The sequence below is a fragment of the Sarcophilus harrisii genome, chromosome 3 (genome assembly GCF_902635505.1).
Source record: "Sarcophilus harrisii chromosome 3, mSarHar1.11, whole genome shotgun sequence".
NCBI lineage: Eukaryota > Metazoa > Chordata > Mammalia > Dasyuromorphia > Dasyuridae > Sarcophilus > Sarcophilus harrisii.
The window spans coordinates 159,126,612-159,134,808 of record NC_045428.1 but is presented as its reverse complement, the minus strand read 5'-3'; the positions used below and the strand labels follow the sequence as shown (position 1 = coordinate 159,134,808).

General features: G+C 35.1%; 1 long non-coding RNA gene across 1 annotated transcript; it reads right to left on the bottom strand.

Annotated features, from left to right (window-relative positions):
• Positions 1–476: 476 nt before the first annotated feature.
• Positions 477–5,303, bottom strand: LOC116422278. The gene is made up of 2 exons (XR_004232847.1): positions 5,024–5,303; positions 477–1,050 (listed from the first exon to the last, which is right to left on the bottom strand). It is a non-coding gene; the product is annotated as an uncharacterized LOC116422278 (long non-coding RNA).
• Between the last annotated feature and the right edge of the window lie 2,894 nt (positions 5,304–8,197).

The window sequence follows — 8,197 nt, the reverse complement described above, 5'->3', positions numbered from 1 at the left end:
GTATGTATGGGTGTTAGCATGTGCACAGGGTATGTGTAGGAGTTCCTCTATCAAACTCTGGAGAAATATTTGACACAAAATCTAAGTTTTAAACAATTTTCTTTGGAGCTCCAGTATGGGAACATATAGAGAGTCAAAGAATGTAGAACCAGAAAGCTTGATTTATCTTTTTAAAAGACCAGGTTCAGACTTTCTTAGGATTAAAGAGTCCTTGTCTGGGGGTCCAGAGCTGAGTAGGACTTAGTGAAATAAGGAGAGAGTGAATGCTCAGTAATGCATTATTATTATTTGATAAAATAACTTCCTGAAATTATTCTTTTCATTACAGATGAAGGCTGATCAACACAAATATTTCAAGTCCCAGGTCTAACCTTCTTAAACTCAATAAAATGTAAGTATCTGAAATGTGATTGACCTGTTTTGTTAAGTACAAATGTCATGGTTTTGGATAAAGTTAAAACTCAATAGACTTGCACTCTTTTTATTTATTTATTTATTTATTGCTTTTTTTTTTTTCATTATTGTGATAGATGGACCCCAGGATGGAATAACAAAATAGTGTGTCCTCCCCTCCCCAACCATCCACCACAGAAAGCTAGAATTCTGAAAGAAAATCAAAAAGTTGCTTAACAGGTGGAACCATCAGAATGGGTCCATGTATCTTTCAACCACAGTCTTATAACAGACCCCTATCCAGCTCAAACTGGGGGGGGGGGAAGGGAGGGAGAAGCAGGGCAAATGGAGAATGAGCTTGCTTATGGACTAGTTGAATATTTACCCATAAGGTCCAGAGAAGGAATTTTCTGCCATCTTTGAACATGAGATGCATGACAAGGAAGGGAGAACATATATAGGAAGGCATGAAAAAGGCTGAGAGGGAAGTGCTATTAGTCAGTAGAATATCAACCAATCAGGAATGACTGGGAAAAGGAGAGTGGTACATAGGAGAGATTTGGTTGATAAAAACATACTCTTACTTCTGTACTAATGCAGTCTTCCACCACTTCCTTCACTCATTCTGGAGACTTGGGGTTTTCAGGAGTCTCAGACCTTTAATCAAATTCATAACAATTATCTAGTATTTTTTTTCCAAAGTTATATGTAAAACAATTTTTAACATTTGTATTTAAAACATTGATTTCCAGATTCTCTCCTTTCCTCCCTTGCCAACCCTATCATTGAGAAGTCATATGTGAAGTCATTCAAAATATTAACATAAAAGTAATGTTGCAAAAGAAAATATAGCTTCTCACCACCCCCCCAAATCCCTCAAGAAAAATGAAGTTTAAAAAAGTATGCTTTAATCTCTGGGAATGGATAGCATTTTTCATCATTCCTTCAGAGTTGTCTTGGATCATCATATTGCTAAGAATAATTATGTCATTTATAATTAATCATCTTACAAGATTTCTGTTCCTTTGTACACAGTACACTTCACTTTGCATGAGCTCATGGAAGTTTTTCCAGGTTGTTCTGAGAGCATCTTCATTCTCATTTCTTATATCACAATAGTATTCTGTCATAATCACATACCACAACTTGTTCAGTCATACCTAATTGATGGGCATCCCTTCAATTTCCAATTCTTTGCCCTAACAAAAGAGCTGTTATAAATATTTTTGTACTTACATATCCTTTTCCTTTAAAAAAAATCTCTTTTTGGATATTGATGTAGTAGTAATATTGCCAGGTCAATGAATATGTTTGGTTTTATAGCCTTTTCGGCATAGTTCCAAATTACTTTATAGAAAGGTTGGCTTAGTTCACAATTCTACAGTGTCATATTTTTCCCATATTTCCTTCAACATTTGTCATTCCCTCTTCTGATGTATTAACCAATCTAATAGGTGTGAGATAGTACCTCAAAATTGTTTTTATTTGCATTGCTCCAATCTATTAGTAAGTTAGAATTTTTTTTCATATAGTTATAAATAGCTTTGATTACTTCATCTGAAAACTGTTCATATATTTTGATAATTTATCTTTTGGGAATGGCTCTTATTTTTATACTTTTTGACCCGGTTCTTTATATGTTTGAGAAATGAGACCTTTAGCATAGAAACTTGCTTCAAAATTCTTTTCACAATTACTATTGTTAATTGTATTCCCCTCGTTTATTCTATTTTCTACTTTCACCCTATCACTCCTCAAAAGTGTTTTGCTTTTGACTACCTCTTCCCACAATCTGCCCTCTCTTCTTTTACCCCATCCCCATTCTCAAATTCCTTTCCCCTCCTACTTTCCTATAGGATAAGATATATTTCAATTTCTAATTGAGTGTGTGTATATTATTTCTGCTTTGAGTTAATGCTGATGAGAGTAAGGTTCACTCCTTTCCCCTTCCTTTCCATTGTAAAAGCTGCTTCTTGCTTCTTTTATGGCAGATAATTTACTCCACTTTTCCTTTTCCCTTTCTCCCAATACAGTCTTCCCTGATCCCTTAATTTTATTTTAAGATATTATCCCTTCAATTCAACACTCACCTGTGCCTTTTGTGTGTGTATATATATATATATATATATATATATATATATATATTCCTTCTAACTGCCCTAGTAATATCATCTCAAAATTCTTTTAATTTTCTTTTCTCTAATTAGTATGTTAAGCACTTTTTTTCAAATGAAATTTTTTGATAGCTTATGTTTTTCCTTTCAAAAACTACCTGTTTTAATTTTGATGTTAATGAATAGAGAAGCTGATTGTTGGAATCTTTACAAAGTGTTAAGCCATTAGAGTTGATAGAGACAATAATTATCTAATTTGGCATGGTTCAATATGATTGATTTGATCTTAGAAGGAGATATTTTGGGCCAGAACTTGAAACAAGGTACTAAGTACAACTGATAGAAACAATGCTTGTGTTCACACCTTTAGAGAGCTCATAAGTATCTAAATACTCAATGGAGTTCACATGTTTGGGAGAATTCAAGGTTTAGAAAGAGATATCTGAATTCACACCTCCCTTAGGGCCAGAGAGCATGCTGGGAGATATCCCACAATCCCACTATCGGAGAAGTAGCATAAATACAGCTCCAGTAAGCGACTTGGGAGAGTTTTTCGTGAGAGTTTTTTCTTGGGAGCATTCCCAGGAGTCGGAGAGGAGCACTCTGCAAGAAAGCCTACAAGCCCTATCCTTGAGGAAAGAGAGATTCATCGTATTTTCTACCTTGGTGCTAGCTGAAGTCCGAAGGACAAACCTTTGGATTTGGAGACATTCGGGCTGAGGCTCTTAGAACCAAGCAGAAAGATAGGCCTCTGGGCTAACTGGGCTATATTGAAGGACACAATAAAAGATCTGAACTCTTTTATCACCTGGCCGTGTTTTGGAAAAGAACACAACAGCTGATCATGGCTCATACAAATTAAGAGATGGATGAAAAGTTACACAAGAGACCTATGATCATGGGGGAAAAAAGTGAGGTTTTTTTGCAGAGATATACAGAAGCCACTATAATCAGTAGCTCCATTAATAATAAGTGCAGTTTATAGCAGGTTCTGCATCCAGATTTCTGGCATTAGAGAGCCTCATTAATAAAGAGCAGTGAGCTGAAAGATAATAAAGTGGTCCCAGCTGAAGTAAGTAAAAAAGTGCCATATGCTGATTTTTGTTTTGTTTTGTTTAATTTTTTATACAACCTTTCACATTCACTAGTTCCTGAAGGAGTGAGGTTGAATCTATGAATCTGACTTTGGGACTTTTTCAACATTTCAAGATGAAATCTTTCCAAACTAACCTTACACTTGATGTCTGCATGAAGATGGAAGCAAGAGAAGATTAATCAGGCACTTAGGAATTCCCTTTCTCTTCTGAGAAAGTAAGAAGCCAAGAAAAAATAAGTCCCAGTAAACAGGAACAAGTCAAAGAGCAAACATCCAAATAAATAAGTAATAATCACATAAAAGATATGTATAACACTGGAAAGATCACCAAATTTGTTTTATATAGAAAACATGGGTTCAAATCATTTGTACTATCTACTACCTTTCTTATATTAAGCTGTTCTCTTTGAATCTGAAGTTCCTCATTTGGATAACAAAAAGTTTTTGTTAGATGGCCTTCTGACATAGTCTCCAACTTTAAATCTGTCATTTGATGATCCATACCAAGATTTAGACCTTTCAATTTGTTTCCCTGGCTAGTAATATAATTTCTTTCCATCATAAAAACTTGATCTTTGTAATTTGTGTCAATTCCCTGTATATTTTGAATGTCTAACTTTTGCCAAAGATATTTTGTGCAAAGATTCTTTCCCAAGAAAGAATCATATTCTTATATATTATATTAGTAACAAACTCAATTAGTAACAAACATATGCCTATTACAAAAAACATAGAAGTATCTTTTAACAAAATTTGATCCCATTCTCTGTTAAAAGCATAGAAAGCATAAGAATAAATGCAACTTTCTTTAAAGTAATGAGTAGTATTTCTTTAAAATTAAAGCTTAGAATGAACAAAGAACCAAAATAGATACATGACACAAATATTAAAAAGTTTCATTATTATTATTAACAAATTAGAGAAGTAAGAAAGAAGTTGCCTTTTAGATTTGTGGATAGGGAAGAGTTTATGACTAAACAAGTGATATTAAGGCTCATATGAGGTAAAATAGACAAGTTTTATTATATAAAATTAAAAAGTGTTTGCAAATACAAATCTAATTTACTAAAAGTTAGAAGGGAAATAAGCAACAGGCAAAATATTTGCAAAAAGTCCTTAAGTTCAGGGACTGTTACAATGCCTAACACGTAGTAGGTGCCTAATAAATTATTTAGTGGCTGACTGATAAAGATTTCATATCCAAGATAGATAAGGAATTGTTAATGAATTCCTAAGACTAAGAGCCATTCCTCAAGAGAGAAGTAAATGTGAAACATGAAAAGAATGTGAAAAAGGCAGTTTTCTAAGGAAGAAATCCTAGCTACCAATAATCGTGTAAGAAAATTCTCTACATCAGAGGAGTCAAAGATCATGTCTGTAACTTCCCATCTAGACTACTGATTGCCAGGGCCATACATACCAATCTTCCCCGGATACACATGAAGACAAGCTGATGTGCCAAACAGCCTTTCTTTATTGGTAATCTCAGCAGGGGTTAGCAGGAAGCAAAAGCAAGTATATGCATGTCTCTATGTCCCTCTTTCTGCATCTCTGCAACTCTCTACATCTCTGCCTCTATTTCCTCTCGCATCCTTTTGCCTATGGACTCAAAGCTGGCCATTTATATTTACTCTCCTCTGGGGTTGCCCTATGTCTAGTCCACTTAGCAATGCAGAGGTGGATCTGCAGAAGGGAGATATCTGGACTTAGTGCTGCTTCCTGAGAAAAGATACAGCAAGAGGACACACCCCTCACCATCTCAAGGAACACCTGTAAGACACAACCTCCTGCCTCAGAGAACAAGCCCCTTTTTACCCCAGGTCTACCCCACCCGCTGACATGGCATACATGGCAATTCTCAGAAGGAAAGTCCCTAACAAATATTCGTTGATCTTCCTGCTGTCTGTAACACTCCAGAGCATAGTCAATCCAGATTAAAATATAATTTGGACATATTTAACAAAATAAATAATATAGTAGAATTAGATAATATTATCTAATTCTACTATATTTTCTAAGTCAATATATGGTCTTCTATGGGGTTTAGTGGACTATTTTTTTTTTTGAGTTTTATATATTGCTCTAAGTTAATTCAAATTAAAGCAACTCTGATGCTTCAACTTGTGCCTATTTGGCCAACAAAGATGTATGAAGAAAATGATTAATGTTGAAGACAGGAAAATAGCTCCACTAATTCATTGTTGTTGGTTGTGAACAAGCCCAACTATTTTGAAAATTAAATTAGAATGAGGTTCAGAAAATCACCATACTGTGCCTACCCTTTTGATGTGTTCAGGGTAGCAATTCCTAGTTCCAAATGCTGTGTTTGGAATTTAGCACCAAATGATGAGATTGATGTTTAGGCATCAAATGTTGGGGTTCACTCTTTTAAAGAATTCACAATGGCTAGTCTCTTTGGCAAAAGGTAGTTAGGAGAAGAGATTGTAGACAAAATGAGTAGGTACACTAGATACCAGTGTTGAGATTGGGAAGGGACCCGAAAATGTTGCATTAACAATTGCCAAACCTCTTGTTCCAATTTTTCACCTCTTACCCCCTTCCCTCTCCCCCAGATGGCAGGATGACCAGTAGATGTTAAATTATATTTATATTTGTGGGAGTGAAGGGGAAGGATATTAACAATTGGGCTAATCAACAAAGATTTAAAAGACCCTTAAAAGAAGTCAGACATTCCAAAAGACAGATAAGGAGAGAGAACCTACCAGGAATGGGGGACAAACTTTAAAAAAAAATATGGAAAGAGAAGATGGAATGGTGGGTGATAGGAACAGCAACTAGGCTAATTTGCTGAAATATGAAGCGATTAAGAGAAAATAATATTTGATTATCCAGAAAAGAGAGCTTGGGGCTAGATAACAAATGATTTTAAATGCTAAGTGACTGAGTTTGCATTTTATTCTAGAGGCAAAAAGAAGGCACTGAAGATTCTTTTTTTTTTTTTTTCTGAAGATTCTTAAGAAGGAGAATGATACGGTGAGATTTGAATTTGAGTAATATTTGTTTGGCATTTGTGTGGGTTTTTTTTTAAAGTGACTAATAATCTAACAGAAAGATGATTAAGGCTTGAGTTAGAAAGTTGTAGAAAAAGAAATAAATCTGAACATGGGTTTGACATGGATTTGAGTCTTGGATCTGCCACTAGCTACCTGTATGATCTAAGTAAAGTCACAATCTCCCAGTTTCCTTATTGCTAAAATGGACTAAATAACTTTCACAGTCCCTTCCAGTCTTTAAATCTGTGACCTTAAACTTCTCTACACGTCATCATATCAAATATCCTTAGTGCTTTCTCCTATAAAGTTCAATGCCAAGATAAAGAATAGATTTAGTGAAACAAGACTGAACAGCATTTGTATGGACCCTCCCCTTATGTGCATGCATGAACACATACATACACACACACACACACACACACACACACACACACACACACACTATTTGCTATTGTCTTAGATTTGAAAGTGCAATCAAGAAAAAAATTCATAATAATAAATTAGGAATTAATTGAGGTAAAGAGCCTAAAGGAGGCATGAAGTCCACTGCAAAGGCGTACTTGAATCAAGGACAGCAGGGTACTTATAGTTAAGCATTTACTCAGTGTGAGATAATGGTTCTCTAAATATATACTTAATGTGATATGGTGATATAATGGCTCTCCTAACTGTTGGCTATAGTATATTATAGTAATGTAATTGTACTGACATATTTAAGGAGTCTCAGACATAGAAGAATCTCTTAGCTATAAACACAGAGGACTCTCTCTGCCACAGACACAGACGACTCTCTCTCTCTCTCAGCCCCACATTGGGCGCCAAAATGTAAAGTCTGGACTAGCTTTCTGGAGGACCTCGGGATCAGCCCGAGTCACGTGGCTGGTCAAACATGAAATCCAGAATCTTCTTTGTGTCTTTGGCTGAGAGACTTTTCCAGAGGTAATCAATGGATTCTTTTGATGCCAATTTTAGCTTCTGGCCCCAGAATATCAGAGAAGTTTTCTTTTATAATTTCTTGAAAGATGCTGTCCAGATCTTCCTTTTGATTATAGCTTTTAGATAGTTCAATGATTCTGATGTTGTCTTTATCCCAAAGAGATCAAAGAAAGGGGTCCATATGCACACAAATATTTACAATGTTTCTTTTTCTGATGGGAAAAATACATATAAATTGAGAACATGTCTCTCAATTGGAAAATGGCTGCAAAAATTGTTCTATATGATTGAGATGGAATTCTAATATGTTCTAAGAAATTTTAAGTATGATGATTTTAGAAAAAACTTGACCATCAACATGAAGATCAAAGAGGAGCATAAACAGGTAAAAAGGGAAAAGAAAACATAAGGGATTCAATAGAGATAAGCTATTTGTATTCTTACATGGGAATCTGATACTTGTAATTCTTAAAAATTGTATCACTAATAGATGTTGTTGTTCAAGGAGGTAATATTATGGCATGCAAGTGAATTGGGTTTAAGCAAGGTTGAGCTGTGCAAAGTCACCAATTCACTTTCTCCTCCAATCCTATCTGGGTCCAGTGCCAAGATATAGATAAGGATCACTGGACATGGAATTGGGT